This window comes from Taudactylus pleione, unplaced genomic scaffold (assembly GCF_031769625.1).
Source record: "Taudactylus pleione unplaced genomic scaffold, aTauple2 ptg000168l, whole genome shotgun sequence".
Lineage (NCBI taxonomy): Eukaryota > Metazoa > Chordata > Amphibia > Anura > Myobatrachidae > Taudactylus > Taudactylus pleione.
Window position 1 is genome coordinate 756,730 of NW_028284570.1, and position 27,597 is coordinate 784,326.

Sequence of the window (27,597 nt, forward strand, 5' to 3'; positions counted from 1 at the left end):
AACTTCTCCGAGTAGAATCTATAGGGTACCTGTAATAAAAATCCCATACTCACGTCCTCCTATGCATGGTTCACAACCTCTCCTGGCCATGCAGGCATCCACAGGCTTGGCAAAACAAAAAAATTAAAAATCGCGGACCCACGAACTTAGTTCTGTCCTCTAAGGTCAGTACTGCCTGAATGAGCGCACCACCATGGGATTTCAGTATAGAAATCCCAGTGCTGAGCTTTCACTGGCTGAGAGAGGCGAGCCTTCCGCCTCTCAACCAATGAACGGGTCCCACCATTGACTTTAATGGTGAACCGCGAAGGTTACTTAAGGTCTCACAGCCCCCACAAGATCTCCATCCAGCACAGAAAACTCTGCCATGCTCTGTTTCTCTCTGTAACAGGAGAGAAGTGTATGTATAGGCTTAATCCCCTTTTAGTGGCCACAGATTTGAGGTGTCAGTGATGGTTAAGTATGTTCAGATGTCAAACTCGAATTGAAAAAGGTCTATTTGAGATTTCTATTTGGGTTAGTTTTAGCGTCTTTTGCGGACAATTTGCACTATATTTCGGCCGCGATGACAAATTTGAATCCTTAGTAAATATCCAGATACTATTGCTTTCTATGGCAAAGTGCTGCCAAGTTGTTCCCATGGTCTGTGTCCGAAAACATGTTACCAGCCGAGCGACAGGTATTGTCGGCAGAGTTTTAGACATCGAATGGAGCAAAGTCGGCAGAGTTTGGTCTTTAGTAAATTCCTGATTTGCATTTAACGTGCGATTTAGCCACATTCTGATTAATTAGAGCTTAGTAAATTTACCCCTTATAGTCTGAATTTACACTTCTATTAAACATCTTCCTAGGGCAGAAAGATAACTATTTTAAGGTCATATACAGTAGGTCTGCCACTAATAATAGTCACTTTCAGTAAGAAACCTGTCAGCAATGCGAGATTTATACAGCACAGGCCAGACATGCAGCTAATACGCAGGAATGAAAAAGCATTAAAGGGTTTATATATTATATTCTGTATTTCACATATATTAGACAAACAGAGTGATTGAATGAGAACGGCGTCGGGTTAAACTTCGAGTCTGGTGGCTGGCTTGGGTAACACCATGTGACTTAGTTTGCCATATTAGGATAGGTGTGTGTTTTAACTTGGTATGTGAGGCTGTGTGGGCTGAGACAAAGGGGGTCAATCAGACCCGGTTGCGAGCACCGATGTGCTCGCAACCGGGTCGATGGGTAGCGCGTGTGCAAGCCCCGGAGCGAGAGAGAAACTCTCTCGCTCCGGATCTCGCTACAAAAGGGGCGGCTGTCAATGTTGATCTACAGCTCGCCCCTTTTTGCAGGCGGGCCGGGGGGGGGGTGGTTTCCAAAACGGAGGCGTTCCTTAGCGAACGCCTACCGTTTTGTGGGCGGCCACACTGACATCAGCAGTGATGTCAGTGGGGAGCTTCCTGCTCCATCAGAGCAGGAAGCTCCCTGGGGCTTGCGAGTGAATAGACCCAACCTTAGAGTCTGGTCGCAAGCCCCGATGGTCGCAATGGTGATCACCATCGCGACCATCACCCTGGTCGCTAGCTAAGTTGTGGGTGGTAATCCACAGCTTAGCTTGCGACCAGGAGGCCGCACCAGAAAACAAGAAGCGGCCGCCCTCATTCAGAGAGAGCGATCGCTTCTTGCGACCGCTTCTGAATGAGGTCCACTGTCTCTTTTGTTCCTGTCTTCACAAGAGATAAGTCTCTGTCTAATTAAGTGCTGTTTTAATAGTCTGTATTGCATTTGATTTTATTTAATTCTTCCTCTCTTTTCTTAGCTCTTTTTCAGTCTATATTCTCCCTCACTGTTTCTTTCTTTCCTGTTTTTAATTTCTTCCTTTCTTTCCTTTCAGTCTCCTCCTGTGACCTCTCTTGCCCTGCATCAACCTATTTCCCTGTCATGTCTCGCCCGCACCGCTCTCAGAACCCCCCCAACCACCCCCCGGCGTTACCTGGATGGAGCTGGGTCCCCTGCTAGGCCATCAGGTGTATCAGCGGGGGTTGTGCCCGGGAAGCAGTGGTGCGTGGGCCGGTTTTCCCAGCGGCTGACGCCGGAGAGTCCAGAGGGGCTTCTACTCCGTGGGCCGTGGTTACTCGTCGGCGGGCAGGTCAGCACACTGCTACTGTGCCTGCCTGCCCACATGTCCCGGCTCGCGGTCACGTGTCCCTGCACGGGTCCCGGCTGGGACACCCGCAAGCAGGCTGGAGGTGGCCGTGGGTTCGAGACCAGCCTGGTCTCGAGCACCGGCTCGTCCCTCCAGGACACAGATAAGGTGCAGAGGCGCTGGGGCCCAATTTCAAGATGGCGGCTCTGCTCAGCTCCCTGAGCCTGCTCGGGGGCGAGGCTTAGCAGCCATTTTGGTAATCAAAATCAGAGCTTGCTGCAGGTGGGCTCTGCCAGCAGCTCTGTTGTAATGAATAACTCTCTGAGTGCAGGGCCACAGTCACAGGGGGCTGATGTCAGTGTGGGGCCTCCCAGCTTAGCTGCCGTTACTATTCCCACAGGTTCAGGGGATGCTGCAGGGGTTATAAATATCATGTCTTCCATGGCAACTTTGTTTGCCCCTTTTATAGCGGCTTTCTCACAATTACCTGGGCCCGGGTCTTCAGCTGGTGCACCCCCTGCAGTTCTTACCCCGCAGTTGCCAGCGACCATGCCCGAACAAATGTTGTCAGCAGTGCGCGCATTCGGGTTCTTAACAGCGCAAGGTACCTCAGGAGCGGTCCCTTCCCTGGTTTCGGCCAATTCAGCTGTTGCTTCTTCTGCACCTTTGTCTGCATCGGGGGCTGCGGCGCCAGATGCTGTGTTACCCTCTTTTTCAGATGGCGATGCCAGCGACAGTCCCGAGGATGAAGCTGTGGACGAGGAGGTGACTTCGGCTGATTCTTTGGGTGACGAGCAGCCGAGTACATCAGGTGGGTCTACTTAGGAAGACGATGATGACAGTAGCAGCTCTTGTTCCTCTTCATCTCTAGTGTCCGATGCCAGCAACTCTGCCAGGGCGCACAAGCGGGCTGCTAAATATGCTAAACGCGAGGCCGACCGGAGAGATAAGTCCACTAAGCGCCATCGTTCACGTTCGCGCTATGCGTCCCGCAAATGTTCTAAACGGTCACTGGGGGTCCGCTGCGATAATACGGCAGTTTTGCGTGGCTTGCGCCCATGCTGTAAGCGTAAGATAACTAAGGGCCTATACGTGGACATTTTTGTGCTCACTGACAAAGCAAAAAAGGATTTTATGGCGGCCAAGACTAAGGGAGGAGTTGGCCTGGACGCTTTCAAATCCTTTAGTAATTGGATCGCGGGTTTCTGCATGTTTGCATCATGCTATTTAATAACTCGTCCTGAGGAGCACTTAAATATTATCAGGTATCTGCACCTGATTAATGGCATGCAGCGCGGTTCCACGGGGGTTTGCCTGGCAGGTTTATGACGAAGAGTTTCGTTGGAAGCAGGATGGCAGGCCTGTCATTGAGTTTGGTGGTAAGGACGTGGAGGTGTGGCTGGAAGTCACTCAGCCACCACGTCTTCCAGTCGAAACTCCCCTATTCGGCGTCCACCAGGACTGGGTCGTTTTTCCGCTCAGGCTCAGAATAAAGGCAAATGTTTTGATTTTAACAATGCCACCTGTACTAAGGGGCAGCGGTGTTGTTTTCATCACCTCTGTTCGCGTTGCGGTGGAGCCCATCCCGTGTCCAATTGTTCCCGACCGGCTAGACAGCAGTCTTCCAAGCCACACGGGAATACCGAGGCTAAGTAAGGCATCGTCCCCAATGCGTTTGGCTGCTATGACCAAATGGTTGGGTTGGTATCCAAACCTTGAGGATGCGCGGTTTTTGTATTCCGGTTTCACTTTTGGTTTTCGGTTACCCATTAGGGGTGAGGTTAGGGTTGGCCCCCCGAAGAATCTGCGGTCAGCGCGCGAGTTACCTGATGTCTTAAAAGCCAAAATTCAGAAGGAGGTGAGTCTAGGGCGAATGGCAGGCCCATTTGAACAACCTCCGCTGGAAGATATGATTCTTTCTCCAGTGGGAGTTGTCCCCAAGAAGTCTCCTGGTAAATTTAGGCTCATTCAGCATCTGTCATACCCATCAGGGTCATCGGTGAATAATGCTATACCTCCAGAATTTTGTTCGGTGGTGTATCAGTCATTTGACGAGGCTTTGGGGATGGTTAGGTCATATGGACCTGGTGCTCTCATGGCTAAGATACGGTAGATGTGGAATCGGCATTTCGTCTACTTCCCCTGCATCCTGACTCCTTCAGGTACATGGGGCTTTGCATTGGCGGCAGATATTTTATAGACAAGTGCTTGCCTATGGGATGCTCTCTTTTCTGTGCCTTTTTTGAAAGATCTTGCACCTGTCTTCATTGGTGCGTGGAGACTTCTTGTGGGGGTCACGGGATAGCTCACTATCTCGATGAGTTTCTGTGCGTGGGTCCTGCAAATTCAGAACGTTGTGCGGTTCTTGTTTACTTTACGAGCTCTGTTTTTCCATTTTGGGGTACCAGTTGCCGATGAGAAGACTGAGAGTCCTCTCGCTTGCCTATCATTTTTGGGTGTCGAGATTGACACCCTGGCAGGGGTTTGCAGGTCTCCTCAGGACAAGGTGGCGAAATTCCGCAATGCTATTGCTACATGTTTGGCTGCAAACAGAATTTCTTTGCGGCAGGCGCTATCGATCTTAGGTCTGTTGAATTTTGCCTGTGGGGTTATCCTGATGGGCAGAGTTTTCTGTCGGAAGCTGGAGCGGTCCACGGCTGGAGCGTCCAGGCACCACCATTTGGTTCGCCTGTCCTTTGAAATCAAGAGTGATCTGTCCGTTTGGGCATCTTTTCTTGATAAATTTAATGGTGTGGTGATTTGGGTGGCTCCAGCTGTCGACAGCTCTGTGGCGGGTTCAGCGGGTTTTGGTTGCTAACTTGCCGGGTCCTGGTGTTCGGCACCGTGGCCTGAGGAATGGGTGCGTTTGGGTCTCACACGGGAACTGTTGCTCCTCAAACTCTTTCCAATCATGGTTGCATTGGAAGTGTGGGGTGAGCGTTTGCGTGATCGCAGCATAGTGCTCAGGTGTCATTACCTTGGCGTTGTGCATGTGATTAATCAGCAGCACGCCAAATCATTGCTAGTGTTGCGAGTTTTGGCGCAGTTAGTCTTAACTTGCTTGCACTGCAATATTTAATTTAGGTCGCGGCATATTCCCGGGGCAGAGAATGAAATTGCAGATGCATTATCTCGGTTTCAGTGGCCTAGGTTTCGATCTTTGGCCCCAGGGGCTGATGCTACTGGTGTGCTTTGCCCCTCTTATGTTTGGCAGGTCATCAGGCCGACATGGAGGGCTTAGCGTTCCGGTCTCTCGCCCTGGGTACTCTGAGAGTTTACAGCCAAGCTTGGGAAGAGTGGGAAGAGTATTCCCGTCGCCACTGACATGGAGGTAAGAGTAGGCATCAGTTGATGCTTTCTTTTATTTGGCATCTCTATGTCTCTGGCAGATCCAGAGCTGTGGTTTCGCGTTATCTGGCCGGTATTTCATTTTTCTTCAAGGTAAATAGCCTTCCAGACCTGACAAAGAGCTTTCTGATTCAGAAGGCCTCGTTCGGTTCTGGTTGCGCCCGACAAGAGACGTCCTATTGATATTTCCCTCCTTCCATTACTCCTCGCGGCCATAGCGGACGTGGCGGATTCGTTTTTTGAAGTTGATTTGTTCAAACTAGCTTATTCTATGGCCTTTCATGGGGCTTTCTGGATTTCGGAGTTGGTGGCGGCCTCCAAGCGAACCGATTCTGCGCTCCTCCGGACGGACGTTCTGGTGGGGGAGAGGTCGTTGCTTTGTAGGCTTAGGCGCTCCAAGACTGATCAGCTGGGTAGGGGCCATTGGATTTCGCTTGTCCCTTCTGAGGACTTGCGTATTTGCCCCATTGCCCTGGCCAAGCGTTATCTTCAGGTCAGGCCTGCTACTGCGGGCTCTTGGCTTCTGCATGAGGATGGTTCTCCATTAACCAAATACCAGTTTGGATGGGTTTTGAAGCGCTGTGTCTCTACTGTGGGCCTCCCCCCCCCCAGGATTTCAGTACGCACTCGTTTCGTATCGGGGAAGCAACTTCCGCTGCTTCAGCAGGATTTTCTATATCCGAGATTAAGGCTTTAGGCCGTTGGAAATCCTCCAGTTATAAGCGCTACATTCGGCCTCTGCATTGATTGCATTTCGCATTTAATATGCTTATTCATTAGTTATGTTATTTGTTTGTTTACCTTCAGCGTACGGTCTTGTGTCTTGTTTGTCCTGTCTACCCGACTCGGGGATTAGCTACTTGCTGCTGTGGCAGCGGAAGTCTGGAGGCATTTGGCCTTTTATTTTTGCCTGAACTGACCTAATTTGGCTTATTGGCATCACTAATTACAATTAGCTGTAGGTTGATTTTTGGGGGCGTGGGTCCCCTGGATTGCTTTGGTTGTGCTTTGGTTGGGCTGCTCCAGGGCATCGCATTATAATCACATTTTTCCTTTCTTGCACTTTTAGCACCTCTGTTGTTTGTTTAATATATATGTATTATTTTCACATCTTTATTTTTCACCTTACTATATGCAGCAGCGGCTGCTCTTATATATCCTACACCATTTTACACTGCACCTTTCTTCATTAGAGTGATGCCCTGGGGTGGCTCAGCTGGGCTGGTTTCGGGGTGTCCTGCGCTCTGGATTTCAACCCCAGTATGTTAGGGACCTACCCTCAGAGGTTACCTGGGCGCGGTGGGTAGGCCCATAACCATGGCCATGATTATGCCAAAAACTCTATTTTATTATTAGCAAAATTCTATTGCAAAATATACTACCCGGCGGCGGTGTGATTGTGTTAGCAGCCAATGAGAGCCAGACAGACTATCATTGGCTGCTGTGCCCACTGCCGGAGATGGGCTGGAGCTCACTCGTGAGCTACGCCTTCTGGCTTCCACAGTGGGTAATGGGAGAGATGTCATGATGTCTTTCCCATACTGAAGAGTGGGAGGACGGAGGAGAGGACGGCGGTGGGCGCAGGAGCGGGTTATTAGGTGGGTTTTTTTGTGTGTGTCTTTGTATTATATATGTTAGGGGCACTGCATAGTGGGGATCACTACTGGTGGCACTGCATAGGGGGGAACCACTACTGGGGGCACTGTATAAGGGGCACTGCATAGGAAGGACTACTACTGGGATCGCTATATAAGGGGCACTGCTTAGGGGGGACCACTACTGGGGGAACTGCATAGGGGGGACCACTACTGGGGGGGCACTGTATAAGGGGTACTGCCTAGGGGGAACCACTACTGGGGGCACTGCATAGGGGGGACCATTACTGGGGGCACTGCATAGGGGGAACACTACTGGGGGCACTTCATAGGGGGAACCACTACTGGGGGTACTGCATAGAGGGACCACTACTAGGGGCACTACATAGGGGGGACTACTACTGGGGGCACTGTATAAGGGGCACTGCAAAGGGGGGGCATTACTGGGGGCATTGCATAAGGGGGCCACTACTGGGGGCAATGTATAAGGGGCATTACTGAGGCCACCGCATAGTGGGGACCAGTTCTGGGGCCAGTGCATAAGGGGCACTGCATAGGGGGGCCACTACTGGGGCCACTGTATAGGGGAAACCACTACTGGGGGTACTGCTTAGGGAGGGCCACTACTGGAGGCACTGTATAAGGATGCACTACTGGGGTACTGTACAAGGGGCACTGCATAAGGGACACTAGTGAGGGCGCTGCATAAGGGACAATACTGGGTGCACTACTGATGTCACTGTATAAGGGTGCACTACTAGTGGCACTGCATAAGGGACACTACTGGGGGCACTACTGGGGGCACTGTATAAGGGACACTGCTGGGGGCACTGTATAAGGGTGCACTAGTGGGGGCACTGCATAAGGGGCACTACTGGGGGCACTGTATAAGGGACACTACTGGGGGCACTACATAAGGGTGCACTACTGGAGGCACTGCATAAGGGACACTACTGGGGGCACTACATAAGGGTGCACTACTGGAGGCACTGCATAAGGGACACTGCTGGGGGCACTGTATAAGGGTGCACTAGTGGGGGCACTGTATAAGGGGCACTACTGGGGCACTGTATAAGGGTGCACTACTGGGGGCACTGTATAAGGGACACTACTGGGGCACTGTATAAGGGACACTGCTGGGGGCACTGTATAAGGGTGCACTACTGGGGGCACTGCATAAGGGACAATACTGGGTGCACTACTGGGGGCACTGTATAAGGGGCACTACTGGGGGGCATTGAATAAGGGGCTCTGCTACTGGGGACATTGCGTAAGTGGCACTACTACAGTAGGCATTGCAAGAGGGGCACTACTACTGGGGGCATTAAGGAGCATATGGAATGGAAAGGAATGTTCCCAGAGTGAAGAGAAACGGTGGTGTCATGTTGACACGCCCCCATTTTTCAGTGGCCATGCCCCTTGTGGCCACACCCACTTTTTTAATGCGTGCCTTTGGCGTGTGCACATACTTAGAGGGGCCTCCGTTTTTTAACTTGCCCTGGGCTCCAAATACTGTGTCACTGGCCTATGGTAGGTACAGTAGAGGACCCCGAATGTTCTAGGTACTAAAGCTCTAGGAATTGCCCAGCTAGTGTAATTGCTGATTTGATAGCACTGTATAGAAATGTCTCCTTAGTTGTTTGAACCCTAGGAAAAAGGTGCACCTTTACTCTGACCCCTCCGTGTAAGCTGAATCTCGGGGGGGGGGGCTCGCTCCTGTAGGGCAAGGGTGGGGAACCTTTTTTCTGCCGAGGGCCATTTTGATATATATAACATTATTCGAGGGCCCTGTGCTGGCCACTCCCCTCCATGTGATGTCACACAGGGGCGGGGCCACAGTCGCCGGTGATTATAGCAATGCCCGGAGCATCCTGAGGATGCTCTGGGAAGCTGTATGGGCAGCGATGTGACCGTCTGTAGCGTCCTAAGGATGCTCCGGGCGGCACTGCTGCATAGATTCTGGCTGCAGGGTGCCATTCTAGGCACCCTGCTAGACAGATGAGGCTAACAGAAAAAAGCTCAGAGGGCCAGACCAAATTATTCCGCGGGCCTTATACGGCCCCCGGGCCTGAGGTTCCCCATCCTTGCTGTAGAGGGTACAGGGACTTCTACACTGGTGTTTCCAATCTCAGGGTCTGATTCAGAGCCGGACGCTATTTGCGCTCGCTCGTTCAGAAAAAGGGGGTGGCTATTTAAATTAACCGTTCGCTCTTTGCGGTCTGTTGACGCCTCCATGTCTGAACGAGCGAACAAAACATGCGGATGTTTTTTTGTACAAAACTCCCCCTGGCCGCTCGCATCATACGTCATGTCCGCTATTTATTAGATTAATCGAGTACATCGAACAGCGTATGAACTGCTCGCTATTCTTGTGGTTGGTTTTTCCTACCGCAATCTTGCGAGCAGTTCTAGCTAAAAGACACCCAACTGACGTGGTCGATGACGCTGCTTTCTTAATTATGCACACCCTTAAAACGCCCGTTTTGACCTTTAAGCACGCCTGCGTTCTGATTTCCACTCCCCGTTTTCAAGCACCTTCCCCTGTTACCACCCACAAACGCCTCATCCTGTCACTCAAAATAGCAGGCATTCGCTATATTGCGAGCAAACGATTTCTGGCCGCACTGACTGGTTCGCGCATGCGTACTAATACCCATACGCATGCGCAGATGTCCGAACATCGCTCGGAACGAACGAGCGGCCGCTTACAAGCGGCTCTGAATGAGACCCTCAGTCAGTTATACAGTAGTTCCCAAAAGAACTGCCCCACAAGTTGGCACATTAGTCCAGACTGGCGTGATGTAGGATGGTATGTGCTTTCTCCCGATGGGGTGCCCAGATGTTTATGGTCCGATGGAAGTTAAATCAAGTGGATACAGATACTTCATAACATTCATAGATGATATCGCAAGAATGACACTCGTTTATTTCAGAGTGAAGTGTTGAAGAAAATTGCAAACTACAAGAGATTGGTAGAAAACCAAACTGGTCACAGACTGAAGACCTTGAGATCTGACAATGGAGATGAATATCTAAACAAAGATGTGGAATTCTTCCTAAAGTAGCATGGAGATGAGCATCAGTTGACCACCGTATACACGCCAGTACAGAATGGTGTAAGTGAGCAAACCGCACATTAGTGGACAGAGCCAGATGCATGCTGAAGGACGCAGGCCTAAACAAGCTATTTTAGCGGAATCACTGAGCCTGATTCAGCATGGATCGCTATTCTGCTTATCCGCACTCAACTGCATTGCTAATATTAACGGTGCTATTTTAGTGCATTCACATTGCGTACGCAGCCTGACATAAGGACTCTCGCTTCCCCTTACTCACATCCGTATACTAGGGGAACATAGCGAAACAATCGGTAACATCGAGTAATATCAGACACAGTCAAGGAAGCTCAGACCTCACTCAGGAATTGCTTACTTCTGCGCACGCTATGAGACCTCAGGAAGCATCAGGTTTCGCAGTGGCTAATTTATGCACGCCCATGCAACGGCGTTGAAACACATCGGCACATCTGCACACATCTGCGTTCACCCGTCACCACCCACAAATGGCACTTCCTGTCAATCACTCTGCTCTGGGTCTGTGTAACCTCTGCAAACGCAGTTTTCGTTGCAATTGCTAGTTCGTGCATGCGCAGAATGCAACAATTGACCGATTGCGTGCGTCTTTGCAACTGCGCTCCTTGCTGAATCGGGCCATGTGTCCACAGCAGTTTATCTGAAGTATCGTGCTCCCACAGTTACCTTAAAAGACAGAGCACAATTGAAGTGTGGGCTGGAAGAAAGTGAGAAACGTCTAACAGGTTTTTTTTTTCTTTGTCTATTTAATTTTTTCAGTGAATTACAGAACATAGCAAACATTTCCATACATAGATAAGGTTAGAAATGAGAAATAACAGAACGGATATAAATAGACCTTTGAAAAGACACCTAACAATAAGGAAGGGAAAGCTAGATGATCACTCTTAAGATTACAGCATTCACAGATGAATTATTAAAGTTAAATCAGCAATAAGTATGATATAAAGCAGCGCTTCCCAACCTCGGTCCTCAAGGCATACTAACAGTCCAGGTTTTAGTGATATCCATGCTTGAGCACAGAAGGTTAAATCAAAATAAGCGCAGTATTAATTAACACACCTGTGCTCAAGCATGGATATCACTAAAACCTGGACTGTTAGTGTGCCTTGAGGACCGAGGTTGGGAAGCACTGATAGAAGGAAAAGTTAGGGAGGGGGGTAGGGGATAGAAAAGGAAAGATGGGGGACAGAGGGGAAGGAAGGAGTACCAGCCAGCGCGCTCCACCGGTGCAATTTAATCAATAATATATTGAAATAAAGCTATATGATGGATAAAGGGGGTACAGCCTCAAAGTGGTCTGTCCAAGGCCTCCAGACTCTTATGAGTTTAGCTGAGGTATCATGCAAGATCGAAGATATTCTCTCCATGCGATATGTGCTCCATATAGCATTGGGGTGTGGATCATTAGGTCTACATTGCCTAGATAGACAATGTTTGGGTAGACAATGGAAGATAGACAGGCAATAGATAGACAGGGACTGAAGGTCGACAGGGTCTGAAGGTCGACACACTGAAGGTCGACTAGTAACAAGGTCGACAGGTGACCATGTCGACCTTCAGTCCCTGTTGGCCTACTGCCTGTCGACCTTCATACCTGTCGACCTTGTTACTAGTCGACCTTCAGTGTGTCGACCTTCAGACCCTGTCGACCTTCAGTCCCTGTCTATCTATTGCCTGTCTATCTTCCATTGTCTACCCAATCATTGTCTATCTAGACAATGTAGACCTAATGACCGGATACCATAGCACTGATGGTGGCTGAGATAGACAGGGGTGTGGTCGATTTCCAGTGGGAGGCAATGTTACATTTTGCTGCGTTTAACATTTTTTTGTAGATCCGCCTGTGTAACATGCGCGGTTATTGCCATGAGAGTAGCAAAGGTTATATATATATAACTCGGCTGAACTTAAATAAGAAAAAGAAAGAGAAAACCCGCCAAAAGTGCAAGATTATACATACCAAACCACCGGAGTGCTCGTCTCTCTCCGTGTCCTCTGGAGATGACGTCAAACTATCATCCGGGTATCGTTACCTAGGTAACCAGGACGCTAAGGTCGCATGCGTAATGACTGAAACCTAGGAGAAAAAAGTGAACGGAGTGTGTGTAACACCGTGCGGCGGAAGAACTACCGCAGAATAGAAAAAATATATACAGAAACTAGGGGTGAGCGGGTTCGGATTTCTGAAATCCGAACCCCCCCGAGCCCCCCCGATCCGAGTCCGATCCGAGTCAGGCTCGACTTTTCCCGCCTGACTCGGATCTGAAATCGAGGCAAAACGTCATCATCCCGCCTTCCGAGTCTCGCGGGTTTTGGATCCTATATAAGGTACCCGCGTCGGCGCCATTTTCTCACTCGGCTGTGGACAGTGAAGAGGGAGGGTGGGAGTTAGTGCTGTGTAGTGTAGTGTAGTGTAGTGTAGTGCTGCTGTTGTCCACTACTTCAAAGTCCATAGGGGCTGGCTGTGTTGTGCTGTGCTGCTGTTGTTAATAGGGGCTGTGTCCACTACTTCAAAGTCCATAGGGGCTGGCTGTGTTGTGCTGTGCTGCTGTTGTTAATAGGGGCTGTGTCCACTACTTCAAAGTCCATAGGGGCTGGCTGGACTGTGTTGTGCAGTCAGTTCTCCATAGGGGCTGTGTCCACTCCAAAGTCCTGTGCAGTGTCCCAGTCCTAAAGGAGTGCTGTAGTGTTGTCCAGGGGGTGCTCTGTCCATCAGGGGTGCTCCCCCCAAGTGCTAAAAAAATAATATATTTTCTGTGTTTGTGAATTGTGTGCGCAGTAGCCGCACGTGCATCAACAAAGTAGTGCCAAGCGTGCGCCTGTGTCATAAGTAAAGGGCCGGCTGGCTTGACCGTTAAAGGGTGCTGTAACCCCCAAAGTACACTCCAAACCAAATAAAAAAATATTTTCTGTGTTTGTGAATTGTGTGCGCAGTAGCCGCACGTGCATCAACAAAGTAGTGCCAAGCGTGCGCCTGTGTCATAAGTAAAGGGCCGGCTGGCTTGACCGTTAAAGGGTGCTGTAACCCCCAAAGTACACTCCAGTCCAAACCAAAAAAAAAATTATTTTCTGTGTTTGTGAATTGTGTGCGCAGTAGCCGCACGTGCATCAACAAAGTAGTGCCAAGCGTGCGCCTGTGTCATAAGTAAAGGGCCGGCTGGCTTGACCGTTAAGGGTGCTGTAACCCCCGAAAGTACACTCCAGTCCAAACCAAAAAAAAAATTATTTTCTGTGTTTGTGAATTGTGTGCGCAGTAGCCGCACGTGCATCAACAAAGTAGTGCCAAGCGTGCGCCTGTGTCATAAGTAAAGGGCCGGCTGGCTTGACCGTTAAGGGTGCTGTAACCCCCGAAAGTACACTCCAGTCCAAACCAAAAAAAAAATTATTTTCTGTGTTTGTGAATTGTGTGCGCAGTAGCCGCACGTGCATCAACAAAGTAGTGCCAAGCGTGCGCCTGTGTCATAAATAAAGGGCCGACTGGCTTGACCGTTAAAGAGTACTGTAACCCCCGAAAGTACACTCCAGTCCAAACCAAAAAAAAATTATTTTCTGTGTTTGTGAATTGTGTGCGCAGTAGCCGCACGTGCATCAACAAAGTAGTGCCAAGCGTGCGCCTGTGTCATAAGTAAAGGGCCGGCTGGCTTGACCGTTAAGGGTGCTGTAACCCCCGAAAGTACACTCCAGTCCAAACCAAAAAAAAAATTATTTTCTGTGTTTGTGAATTGTGTGCGCAGTAGCCGCACGTGCATCAACAAAGTAGTGCCAAGCGTGCGCCTGTGTCATAAATAAAGGGCCGGCTGGCTTGACCGTTAAGGGTGCTGTAACCCCCGAAAGTACACTCCAGTCCAAACCAAAAAAAAAATTATTTTCTGTGTTTGTGAATTGTGTGCGCAGTAGCCGCACGTGCATCAACAAAGTAGTGCCAAGCGTGCGCCTGTGTCATAAATAAAGGGCCGACTGGCTTGACCGTTAAAGAGTACTGTAACCCCCGAAAGTACACTCCAGTCCAAACCAAAAAAAAATTATTTTCTGTGTTTGTGAATTGTGTGCGCAGTAGCCGCACGTGCATCAACAAAGTAGTGCCAAGCGTGCGCCTGTGTCATAAGTAAAGGGCCGGCTGGCTTGACCGTTAAGGGTGCTGTAACCCCCGAAAGTACACTCCAGTCCAAACCAAAAAAAAAATTATTTTCTGTGTTTGTGAATTGTGTGCGCAGTAGCCGCACGTGCATCAACAAAGTAGTGCCAAGCGTGCGCCTGTGTCATAAGTAAAGGGCCGGCTGGCTTGACCGTTAAGGGTGCTGTAACCCCCGAAAGTACACTCCAGTCCAAACCAAAAAAAAAATTATTTTCTGTGTTTGTGAATTGTGTGCGCAGTAGCCGCACGTGCATCAACAAAGTAGTGCCAAGCGTGCGCCTGTGTCATAAGTAAAGGGCCGGCTGGCTTGACCGTTAAAGGGTGCTGTAACCCCCAAAGTACACTCCAGTCCAAACCAAAAAAAAAATTATTTTCTGTGTTTGTGAATTGTGTGCGCAGTAGCCGCACGTGCATCAACAAAGTAGTGCCAAGCGTGCGCCTGTGTCATAAGTAAAGGGCCGGCTGGCTTGACCGTTAAAGGGTGCTGTAACCCCCAAAGTACACTCCAGTCCAAACCGAAAAAAAATTATTTTCTGTGTTTGTGAATTGTGTGCGCAGTAGCCGCACGTGCATCAACAAAGTAGTGCCAAGCGTGCGCCTGTGTCATAAGTAAAGGGCCGGCTGGCTTGACCGTTAAAGGGTGCTGTAACCCCCGAAAGTACACTCCAGTCCAAACCAAAAAAAAAAATTATTTTCTGTGTTTGTGAATTGTGTGCGCAGTAGCCGCACGTGCATCAACAAAGTAGTGCCAAGCGTGCGCCTGTGTCATAAGTAAAGGGCCGGCTGGCTTGACCGTTAAGGGTGCTGTAACCCCCGAAAGTACACTCCAGTCCAAACCAAAAAAAAAATTATTTTCTGTGTTTGTGAATTGTGTGCGCAGTAGCCGCACGTGCATCAACAAAGTAGTGCCAAGCGTGCGCCTGTGTCATAAGTAAAGGGCCGGCTGGCTTGACCGTTAAGGGTGCTGTAACCCCCGAAAGTACACTCCAGTCCAAACCAAAAAAAAAATTATTTTCTGTGTTTGTGAATTGTGTGCGCAGTAGCCGCACGTGCATCAACAAAGTAGTGCCAAGCGTGCGCCTGTGTCATAAGTAAAGGGCCGGCTGGCTTGACCGTTAAAGAGTACTGTAACCCCCGAAAGTACACTCCAGTCCAAACCAAAAAAAAATTATTTTCTGTGTTTGTGAATTGTGTGCGCAGTAGCCGCACGTGCATCAACAAAGTAGTGCCAAGCGTGCGCCTGTGTCATAAGTAAAGGGCCGGCTGGCTTGACCGTTAAGGGTGCTGTAACCCCCGAAAGTACACTCCAGTCCAAACCAAAAAAAAAATTATTTTCTGTGTTTGTGAATTGTGTGCGCAGTAGCCGCACGTGCATCAACAAAGTAGTGCCAAGCGTGCGCCTGTGTCATAAGTAAAGGGCCGGCTGGCTTGACCGTTAAGGGTGCTGTAACCCCCGAAAGTACACTCCAGTCCAAACCAAAAAAAAATTATTTTCTGTGTTTGTGAATTGTGTGCGCAGTAGCCGCACGTGCATCAACAAAGTAGTGCCAAGCGTGCGCCTGTGTCATAAATAAAGGGCCGACTGGCTTGACCGTTAAAGAGTACTGTAACCCCCGAAAGTACACTCCAGTCCAAACCAAAAAAAAATTATTTTCTGTGTTTGTGAATTGTGTGCGCAGTAGCCGCACGTGCATCAACAAAGTAGTGCCAAGCGTGCGCCTGTGTCATAAGTAAAGGGCCGGCTGGCTTGACCGTTAAGGGTGCTGTAACCCCCGAAAGTACACTCCAGTCCAAACCAAAAAAAAAATTATTTTCTGTGTTTGTGAATTGTGTGCGCAGTAGCCGCACGTGCATCAACAAAGTAGTGCCAAGCGTGCGCCTGTGTCATAAGTAAAGGGCCGGCTGGCTTGACCGTTAAGGGTGCTGTAACCCCCGAAAGTACACTCCAGTCCAAACCAAAAAAAAAATTATTTTCTGTGTTTGTGAATTGTGTGCGCAGTAGCCGCACGTGCATCAACAAAGTAGTGCCAAGCGTGCGCCTGTGTCATAAGTAAAGGGCCGGCTGGCTTGACCGTTAAAGGGTGCTGTAACCCCCAAAGTACACTCCAGTCCAAACCAAAAAAAAAATTATTTTCTGTGTTTGTGAATTGTGTGCGCAGTAGCCGCACGTGCATCAACAAAGTAGTGCCAAGCGTGCGCCTGTGTCATAAGTAAAGGGCCGGCTGGCTTGACCGTTAAAGGGTGCTGTAACCCCCAAAGTACACTCCAGTCCAAACCGAAAAAAAATTATTTTCTGTGTTTGTGAATTGTGTGCGCAGTAGCCGCACGTGCATCAACAAAGTAGTGCCAAGCGTGCGCCTGTGTCATAAGTAAAGGGCCGGCTGGCTTGACCGTTAAAGGGTGCTGTAACCCCCGAAAGTACACTCCAGTCCAAACCAAAAAAAAAAATTATTTTCTGTGTTTGTGAATTGTGTGCGCAGTAGCCGCACGTGCATCAACAAAGTAGTGCCAAGCGTGCGCCTGTGTCATAAGTAAAGGGCCGGCTGGCTTGACCGTTAAGGGTGCTGTAACCCCCGAAAGTACACTCCAGTCCAAACCAAAAAAAAAATTATTTTCTGTGTTTGTGAATTGTGTGCGCAGTAGCCGCACGTGCATCAACAAAGTAGTGCCAAGCGTGCGCCTGTGTCATAAGTAAAGGGCCGGCTGGCTTGACCGTTAAGGGTGCTGTAACCCCCGAAAGTACACTCCAGTCCAAACCAAAAAAAAAATTATTTTCTGTGTTTGTGAATTGTGTGCGCAGTAGCCGCACGTGCATCAACAAAGTAGTGCCAAGCGTGCGCCTGTGTCATAAGTAAAGGGCCGGCTGGCTTGACCGTTAAAGGGTGCTGTAACCCCCAAAGTACACTCCAGTCCAAACCAAAAATAAAAATTATTTTCTGTGTTTGTGAATTGTGTGCGCAGTAGCCGCACGTGCATCAACAAAGTAGTGCCAAGCGTGCGCCTGTGTCATAAGTAAAGGGCCGGCTGGCTTGACCGTTAAAGGGTGCTGTAACCCCCAAAGTACACTCCAGTCCAAACCGAAAAAAAATTATTTTCTGTGTTTGTGAATTGTGTGCGCAGTAGCCGCACGTGCATCAACAAAGTAGTGCCAAGCGTGCGCCTGTGTCATAAGTAAAGGGCCGGCTGGCTTGACCGTTAAAGGGTGCTGTAACCCCCGAAAGTACACTCCAGTCCAAACCAAAAAAAAAAATTATTTTCTGTGTTTGTGAATTGTGTGCGCAGTAGCCGCACGTGCATCAACAAAGTAGTGCCAAGCGTGCGCCTGTGTCATAAGTAAAGGGCCGGCTGGCTTGACCGTTAAGGGTGCTGTAACCCCCGAAAGTACACTCCAGTCCAAACCAAAAAAAAAATTATTTTCTGTGTTTGTGAATTGTGTGCGCAGTAGCCGCACGTGCATCAACAAAGTAGTGCCAAGCGTGCGCCTGTGTCATAAGTAAAGGGCCGGCTGGCTTGACCGTTAAAGGGTGCTGTAACCCCCAAAGTACACTCCAGTCCAAACCAAAAAAAAAATTATTTTCTGTGTTTGTGAATTGTGTGCGCAGTAGCCGCACGTGCATCAACAAAGTAGTGCCAAGCGTGCGCCTGTGTCATAAGTAAAGGGCCGGCTGGCTTGACCGTTAAAGGGTGCTGTAACCCCCAAAGTACACTCCAGTCCAAACCGAAAAAAAATTATTTTCTGTGTTTGTGAATTGTGTGCGCAGTAGCCGCACGTGCATCAACAAAGTAGTGCCAAGTGTGCGCCTGTGTCATAAGTAAAGGGCCGGCTGGCTTGACCGTTAAAGGGTGCTGTAACCCCCGAAAGTACACTCCAGTCCAAACCAAAAAAAAAAATTATTTTCTGTGTTTGTGAATTGTGTGCGCAGTAGCCGCACGTGCATCAACAAAGTAGTGCCAAGCGTGCGCCTGTGTCATAAGTAAAGGGCCAGCTGGCTTGACCGTTAAGGGTGCTGTAACCCCCGAAAGTACACTCCAGTCCAAACCAAAAAAAAAATTATTTTCTGTGTTTGTGAATTGTGTGCGCAGTAGCCGCACGTGCATCAACAAAGTAGTGCCAAGCGTGCGCCTGTGTCATAAGTAAAGGGCCGGCTGGCTTGACCGTTAAAGGGTGCTGTAACCCCCAAAGTACACTCCAGTCCAAACCAAAAAAAAAATTATTTTCTGTGTTTGTGAATTGTGTGCGCAGTAGCCGCACGTGCATCAACAAAGTAGTGCCAAGCGTGCGCCTGTGTCATAAGTAAAGGGCCGGCTGGCTTGACCGTTAAAGGGTGCTGTAACCCCCAAAGTACACTCCAGTCCAAACCGAAAAAAAATTATTTTCTGTGTTTGTGAATTGTGTGCGCAGTAGCCGCACGTGCATCAACAAAGTAGTGCCAAGTGTGCGCCTGTGTCATAAGTAAAGGGCCGGCAGGCTTGACCGTTAAAGGGTGCTGTAACCCCCGAAAGTACACTCCAGTCCAAACCAAAAAAAAAATTATTTTCTGTGTTTGTGAATTGTGTGCGCAGTAGCCGCACGTGCATCAACAAAGTAGTGCCAAGCGTGCGCCTGTGTCATAAGTACAGGGCCGGCTGGCTTGACCGTTAAAGGGTTCTGTAACCCCCAAAGTACACTCCAAACCAAAAAAATATATATTTTCTGTGTTTGTGACTTGTGTGCACTGTGGCTGCACGTGCATCAACAAAGGAGCAGCGCCAAGCGTGCGCCTTTGTCCCATAAGTAAAGAGCCGGCTGGCTCATTTCTTAAAGGGTGGTGTAACCCACAAAGTGCACTACTCTCCAGCAAAAATAAAAAAATATTTTCTGTGTTTGTGTGCGCTTTAGCCGCACGTATATATATCAATATAACATAAATGGAGGACCAAACTTTCTCTGATAAAAATAAAATAGGGAAAGATCAAGAACCACTTCCTACTAGTGCTGTTGCTGCTGCTTGGAGTTGTTCATCATCCCAGAGAGGAAGTAGGAACATCACTACTTTTACTAAACAATTGACCCTCCAACAGTCCCTAGCGATGAGGATGAAGTACGACAGCAGTCATCCTGAAGCAAAACGTATAACTGAGGCCTTGACTGCTATGTTGGTGTTAGACGTGCATCCGGTATCCGACATTAGTGCAGTGGGATTTAGACAATTGATGGAGGTAGTGTGTCCTCGGTTCCAAATCCCGTCTAGATTCCACCTGCATCCTCAAAGCAGCAGCGACAAGCGTGCGTCTGTCTGTTAAAGGGTGGTGACACCCTCAAAGTGTGCTACACAAACAATTAAAATATTGTTCTTTTTTTTTCTGTCTTTGTGAAATGTGTGGGCTGTAGCCGCACCTGCATCCTTAAAGCAGCAGCGACAAGCGTGCGTCTGTCTGTTAAAGGGTGGTGACACCCTCAAAGTGTGCTACACAAACAATTAAAATATTGTTCTTTTTTTTTCTGTCTTTGTGAATTGTGTGGGCTGTAGCCGCACTTGCATCCTCAAAGCAGCAGCGACAAGCGTGCGTCTGTCTGTTAAAGGGTGTTGTAACTCTCAAAGTGCTCCAAAAAATCAAAAAATTTTTTTTAATGTGTTTGTGACTTGTGTGCGATGTAGCCACACTTGCATCCTCAAAGCAGCAGCGACAAGCGTGCGTCTGTCTGTTAAAGGGTGGTGACACCCTCAAAGTGTGCTACACAAACAAATAAAATATTCTTCTTCTTTTTTCTGTCTTTGTGAATTGTGTGGGCTGTAGCCGCACCTGCATCCTTAAAGCAGCAGCGACAAGCGTGCGTCTGTCTGTTAAAGGGTGGTGTAACTCACGAAGTGCTCCAAAAAATAAAAAACTATTTTTTTAATGTGTTTGTGACTTGTGTGCGATGTAGCCGCACTTGCATCCTCAAAGCAGCAGCGACAAGCGTGCGTCTGTCTGTTAAAGGGTGGTGACACCCTCAAAGTGTGCTACACAAACAATAAAAATATTCTTCTTTTTTCTGTCTTTGTGAATTGTGTGGGCTGTAGCCGCACCTGCATCCTTAAAGCAGCAGCGACAAGCGTGCGTCTGTCTGTTAAAGGGTGGTGACACCCTCAAAGTGTGCTACACAAACAATTAAAATATTGTTCTTTTTTCTGTCTTTGTGAATTGTGTGGGCTGTAGCCGCACCTGCATCCTTAAAGCAGCTGCGACAAGCGTGCGTCTGTCTGTTAAAGGGTGGTGACACCCTCAAAGTGTGATACACAAACAATTAAAATATTGTTCTTTTTTTTTCAGTCTTTGTGAAATGTGTGGGCTGTAGCCGCACCTGCATCCTTAAAGCAGCAGCGACAAGCGTGCGTCTGTCTGTTAAAGGGTGGTGACACCCTCAAAGTGTGCTACACAAACAATAAAAATATTCTTCTTCTTTTATCTGTCTATGTGAATTGTGTGGGCTGTAGCCGCACCTGCATCCTTAAAGCAGCAGCGACAAGCGTGCATCTGTCTGTTAAAGGGTGGTGACACCCTCAAAGTGTTCTACACAAACAATTAAAATATTGTTCTTTTTTTTCGGTCTTTGTGAAATGTGTGGGCTGTAGCCGCACTTGCATCCTTAAAGCAGCAGCGACAAGCGTGCGTCTGTCTGTTAAAGGGTGGTGTAACTCTCAAAGTGCTCCAAAAAATAAAAAACTATTTTTTTTATGTGTTTGTGACTTGTGTGCGATGTAGCCGCACTTGCATCCTCAAAGCAGCAGTGACAAGCGTGCGTCTGTCTGTTAAAGGGTGGTGACACCCTCAAAGTGTGCTACACAAACAATAAAAATATTCTTCTTTTTTCTGTCTTTGTGAATTGTGTGGGCTGTAGCCGCACCTGCATCCTTAAAGCAGCAGCGACAAGCGTGCGTCTGTCTGTTAAAGGGTGGTGACACCCTCAAAGTGTGCTACACAAACAATTAAAATATTGTTCTTTTTTTTTCGGTCTTTGTGAAATGTGTGGGCTGTAGCCGCACCTGCATCCTTAAAGCAGCAGCGACAAGCGTGCGTCTGTCTGTTAAAGGGTGGTGACACCCTCAAAGTGTGCTACACAAAGAATAAAAATATTCTTCTTCTTTTTTCTGTCTTTGTGAATTGTGTGGGCTGTAGCCACACTTGCATCCTCAAAGCAGCAGCGACAAGCGTGCGTCTGTCTGTTAAAGGGTGGTGACACCCTCAAAGTGTGCTACACAAACAATTAAAATATTGTTCTTTTTTTTTCTGTCTTTGTGAAATGTGTGGGCTGTAGCCGCACCTGCATCCTTAAAGCAGCAGCGACAAGCGTGCGTCTGTCTGTTAAAGGGTGGTGACACCCTCAAAGTGTGCTACACAAACAATTAAAATATTGTTCTTTTTTTTTCTGTCTTTGTGAATTGTGTGGGCTGTAGCCGCACTTGCATCCTCAAAGCAGCAGCGACAAGCGTGCGTCTGTCTGTTAAAGGGTGTTGTAACTCTCAAAGTGCTCCAAAAAATCAAAAAAATTTTTTTAATGTGTTTGTGACTTGTGTGCGATGTAGCCACACTTGCATCCTCAAAGCAGCAGCGACAAGCGTGCGTCTGTCTGTTAAAGGGTGGTGACACCCTCAAAGTGTGCTACACAAACAATTAAAATATTCTTCTTCTTTTTTCTGTCTTTGTGAATTGTGTGGGCTGTAGCCGCACCTGCATCCTTAAAGCAGCAGCGACAAGCGTGCGTCTGTCTGTTAAAGGGTGGTGTAACTCACGAAGTGCTCCAAAAAATAAAAAACTATTTTTTTAATGTGTTTGTGACTTGTGTGCGATGTAGCCGCACTTGCATCCTCAAAGCAGCAGCGACAAGCGTGCGTCTGTCTGTTAAAGGGTGGTGACACCCTCAAAGTGTGCTACACAAACAATAAAAATATTCTTCTTTTTTCTGTCTTTGTGAATTGTGTGGGCTGTAGCCGCACCTGCATCCTTAAAGCAGCAGCGACAAGCGTGCGTCTGTCTGTTAAAGGGTGGTGACACCCTCAAAGTGTGCTACACAAACAATTAAAATATTGTTCTTTTTTCTGTCTTTGTGAATTGTGTGGGCTGTAGCCGCACCTGCATCCTTAAAGCAGCTGCGACAAGCGTGCGTCTGTCTGTTAAAGGGTGGTGACACCCTCAAAGTGTGATACACAAACAATTAAAATATTGTTCTTTTTTTTTCAGTCTTTGTGAAATGTGTGGGCTGTAGCCGCACCTGCATCCTTAAAGCAGCAGCGACAAGCGTGCGTCTGTCTGTTAAAGGGTGGTGACACCCTCAAAGTGTGCTACACAAACAATAAAAATATTCTTCTTCTTTTATCTGTCTATGTGAATTGTGTGGGCTGTAGCCGCACCTGCATCCTTAAAGCAGCAGCGACAAGCGTGCGTCTGTCTGTTAAAGGGTGGTGACACCCTCAAAGTGTTCTACACAAACAATTAAAATATTGTTCTTTTTTTTCGGTCTTTGTGAAATGTGTGGGCTGTAGCCGCACCTGCATCCTTAAAGCAGCAGCGACAAGCGTGCGTCTGTCTGTTAAAGGGTGGTGTAACTCTCAAAGTGCTCCAAAAAATAAAAAACTATTTTTTTTATGTGTTTGTGACTTGTGTGCGATGTAGCCGCACTTGCATCCTCAAAGCAGCAGCGACAAGCGTGCGTCTGTCTGTTAAAGGGTGGTGACACCCTCAAAGTGTGCTACACAAACAATAAAAATATTCTTCTTTTTTCTGTCTTTGTGAATTGTGTGGGCTGTAGCCGCACCTGCATCCTTAAAGCAGCAGCGACAAGCGTGCGTCTGTCTGTTAAAGGGTGGTGACACCCTCAAAGTGTGCTACACAAACAATTAAAATATTGTTCTTTTTTTTTCGGTCTTTGTGAAATGTGTGGGCTGTAGCCGCACCTGCATCCTTAAAGCAGCAGCGACAAGCGTGCGTCTGTCTGTTAAAGGGTGGTGACACCCTCAAAGTGTGCTACACAAAGAATAAAAATATTCTTCTTCTTTTTTCTGTCTTTGTGAATTGTGTGGGCTGTAGCCGCACTTGCATCCTCAAAGCAGCAGCGACAAGCGTGCGTCTGTCTGTTAGAGGGTGGTGTAACCCTCAAAGTGTGCTCCACAAACAATAAAAATATTCTTTTTTTTTTTCTGTCTTTGTGAATTGTGTGGGCTGTAGCCGCACTTGAATCCTCAAAGCAGCAGCGACAAGCGTGCGTCTGTCTGTTAAAGGATTACATCGGTGACAGCATCCAAGTAGGCATGTCAGACAGTCCGTACCTGTACTGGCAGGAAAAAGAAGCAATTTGGAGGTCCCTGTACAAACTGGCTCTATTTTACCTGAGTTGCCCCCCCTCCAGTGTGTACTCCGAAAGAGTGTTTAGTGCAGCCGGGAACCTTGTTAGCGAAAGGCGTAGGAGGTTGCTTCCACAAAATGTGGAGAAGATGATGTTCATAAAATGAATGATCAACTCTTCCAGGGAGACCAGCCTCCAGAACGTACAGAGGGACCTGTGGTTCCAGCAGGGACGAATTAATACTCTGTGAGGATGAGGATGTACATAACACTGAAGAGGGTGAGGAATCTGTGGATGAGGAGGATGAGGACGACTTCTTGCCTCCGTAGAGCCAGTTTGTGCAGGGACAGATTAATTGCCAGCTTGTTTTGTGGGGGCCCAAACGAACCAATCATTTCAGCCACAGTTGTGTGGCAGACCCTGGCGCTGAAATGATTGGTTTGTTAAAGTGTGCATGTCCTGTTTATACAACATAAGGGTGGGTGGGAGGTCCCAAGGACAATTCCATCTTGCACCTCTTTTTTTTCTTTGCATTATGTACAGTTTGGGGCCTAGTTTTTCAATGCCATCCTGTCCGCCACTGCAGTTTCACGCCTAGATGGGTCACGTGTTTGTGCCGCCCACTCGTGTCGCTTAGCATAGTCATCCAGCTACCTCGGTGCAACCTTTTGGACATAAAAACACTATTGTGAGGTGTGAGGTATTCAGAATAGACTGGAAATGAGTGGAAATTAAGGTTATTGAGGTTAATAATAGCATAGGAGCAGAAAAACCTACAAATTCTGTGATTTTAGCTGTTTTTATGCTTTTTTTCAAAAAAATACAGATCCAAAACACAAAACCCAGAACCCAAAACACGGAAGGGTGGTTTTGGCAAAACCAATCCAGATCCAAAACACGAAGAAAGATCCAGATCCAAAACCAAAACACAAAACACGAAAAGTGGCCGGTGCACACCCCTAACAGAAACCCACAACCAGTAGGGAATAAATAAAAAAACTATATTAAAGCAGTCTAAATCACTACGTGTTGGAAAGTAGATGAAGCATGAAATGAAGACAACACAAATATAGGGAGTCATCAAAAATAACACAGTGCCCAATAAATAAATGAATAATCATATATAATCGACATAAGGATTTAGACCTAACAATGTCAGACTTGCATCCATGGCACTGACTGTCAATGTGCCCTACAATATGGGCTCTACCAGCATGTATGTAACAAAAATATACTAATTATAAACAGCTGCCAACCCCATCAGATCCAAGCATTTGTCTACAATATGGTTATAAATGCTAAAAGAGCCTCAGCCACTTCTGGCCATAGCAACACAGAAATAAATGCAGGGACCTGGAATAAAAACGCCAGCTAAAATACAACACCAACTGAAATACATGAAAACAATACGTGAACAATGTGCAAGAATGAGTAAAAAGCTCAAATAAAATTGAAATAAAAGTAAAAATGAAGATAAAAAATGAAGAAAATATATATATAGTAAAAATAAAAATAAAAAACAAGAGTGCCTGTGTAAATGTGTGAATGTGAACTCCATGTGTGGGAAAAACTTATATGTGAGAAAACAAACAACTACAATAATAACGTGCAAAAGCCATGGAAAAAATGTTGTGAACTAAATACAACATATGACGTGGACAAAATAATGTGTTGTGTATGTTGAAATAAGTATGAAAGCAAATGTGAATGTGACCAGAAATGTAACTAGTGTACTATGGGGGTCATTCAGACCCGCTCGTGAGCGGCAGTACGCTCGCAAGCGGGTCGATGTTCCCCCACTGCGCATGCGCACGACGGAGGGAGCTCCGTCGTGCGCATGCGCCAGACCCAGCGAGCGACGGGCTCTCCATCGCTCCGGGTCTCGCACCAAAGGGGGCGTGCTGTCGATGTTGATTGACAGCACGCCCCCTTTGGTGGGCGTGCCAGGGGCGTGCCTTCCAGACGGAGGCGTTCCCATGGGAACGCCTCCCATCTGAAGCCGGCCCCACTGACATCACAAGTGATGTCAGTGGGAGTGATTTTGGCTCTGATAGAGTCAAAATCACTCCAGGGCTTGCGGCAGCGAGACCCTACCGCAGGGTCTCCGTCGCAAGCCCGATGGTCGCGATGGTCTTGACCATCGCGACCATCATCATGGACGCTCGCATAAGCTGTGGGTGGTAACTCACAGCTATGCGAGCGTCCATGAGGTCGCTCCTAAAGCAGGTAGGAGGGTCCTGATTCAGAGCGAACGCTCTGGTCAGAGCGTTCAGCTCTGAATCAGGCCCTATATTCAAGAACTCATGTGTTGCTACAAAGTGTATATTAAAGAACAGAATAACAGATGTATAACTACTACTTAAAAATGTTCCACTGGATTTTTTCATTGAGCCCGTGGGGACTCATGGTGTTCAGTGTGAAAATCCATCATGTTTCTACTTGTAACAATCTTCCAGCACGATCCCCGCCTATTGGATTTTTTGGTACATGATCGATTAATTGATGCTTAAGATCCTGGAGTTTGTGACCTTTTTCGGCAAAATGCCTGGCCACTGGTTGCTCCGATGGTTTCCCAGATAATGCAGCTTTAATTGCCGATCTGTGTAAAGCCATTCTTTCTCGTGCAGTCCTAGTAGTTTTACCTACATATGCCATTCCGCAAGGGCACTTGATGAGGTAGATAATGAATGAGGACATGCTTGATGTAATAAATCCTGCCAGTATTAGGATGTGAATAAGAATGGCCTGTAGGCATGTACTTACATGTCGTACATTTCAAACATGTATAACAACCTGGGTGTCTTGCATAAAAAAGTAAATTGAATCTGATTGGGAGCTTCCCGTTCGAAGCCTGTTATGTCCGTATGTACTACCATAACCCGGATGTTTCTGCCTCTAGTGTGGCAAGATAAAGGTTTTTTGTTTTTAAAGCACTTTTTACACACACTGGGTTCACTTTTTTCTCCTAGGTTTCAGTCATTACGCATGAGACCTTAGCGTCCTGGTTACCTAGGTAACGATACCCGGATGATAGTTTGACGTCATCTCCAGAGGACACGGAGAGAGACGAGCACTCCGGTGGTTTGGTATGTATAATCTTGCACTTTTGGCGGGTTTTCTCTTTCTTTTTCTTATTTAAGGTCAGCCAAGCACTGTTCATTATGTTTATGCCTTGACAAAGGGACAGGAGAGTCCCGAAATGTTGGTGATTTTACATGATGTGATTTAAATACAAATTACTTTTTCACGAATCTCCAAGTGCCGCAACTTGTTTGTGCGGATGGTGTATACAGATTTTTCCTGAGGGCACCGGAGTGGATGAACATTTTGGAACTGAGGCCCTGATTCAGAGCCGGACGCTCTGACAGAGCGCTCGCTCTGAATCAGGGCCGGCCTTCTTGTTTTTTAGAGTGGCCTCCAATAGCGAGCGGCCAGAAAGATGGTTGCGATGGTCAAGACCATCGGGCTTGCGACGAGACCCTTGTGGTAGAGTCTCATTGCGGCAAGCCCCAGAGAGATTTCGGCTCTCACAGAGCCGAAATCTCTCCCACTGACATCACTCATGATGTCAGTGGGGCCGCCCCCAAACGGAGGCGTTCACATGGGAACGCCTCCGTTTGGGCAGCCACTCCCCTGGCCCGCCCAACCAAAGGGGGCGTGCTGTCACTCAACTTCGACAGCACGCCCCCTGTGGTACGAGACCAGGAGCGACGGTTTGCCCGTCGCTATCAGGGTCTTGCGCATGCGCGCGATGGAGCCGGCTCCGTCGTGCGCATGCGCACTGGGCCACCATCAACTCGCTTGCGAGCAGATAGCGTTCACGAGCGGGTCTGAATCAGGCCCTGAGTGCCAGTCCGTTTTGGAGTAAAGATATATATATATATATATAATTATATATATATATATATATAATTATATATATATATTATCTTCCTGTGTTAGCTTCATGTTATGTTTAGTCTAAGCCAGAAAATGTGATGATG

The 27,597-nt window shown here is 47.8% G+C and overlaps 1 pseudogene; it reads left to right on the forward strand.

The window, feature by feature from the left end:
* The first annotated feature begins 4,454 nt into the window (after positions 1-4,454).
* Positions 4,455-6,232, forward strand: LOC148521395 (uncharacterized; annotated as a pseudogene).
* Positions 6,233-27,597: the final 21,365 nt, after the last annotated feature.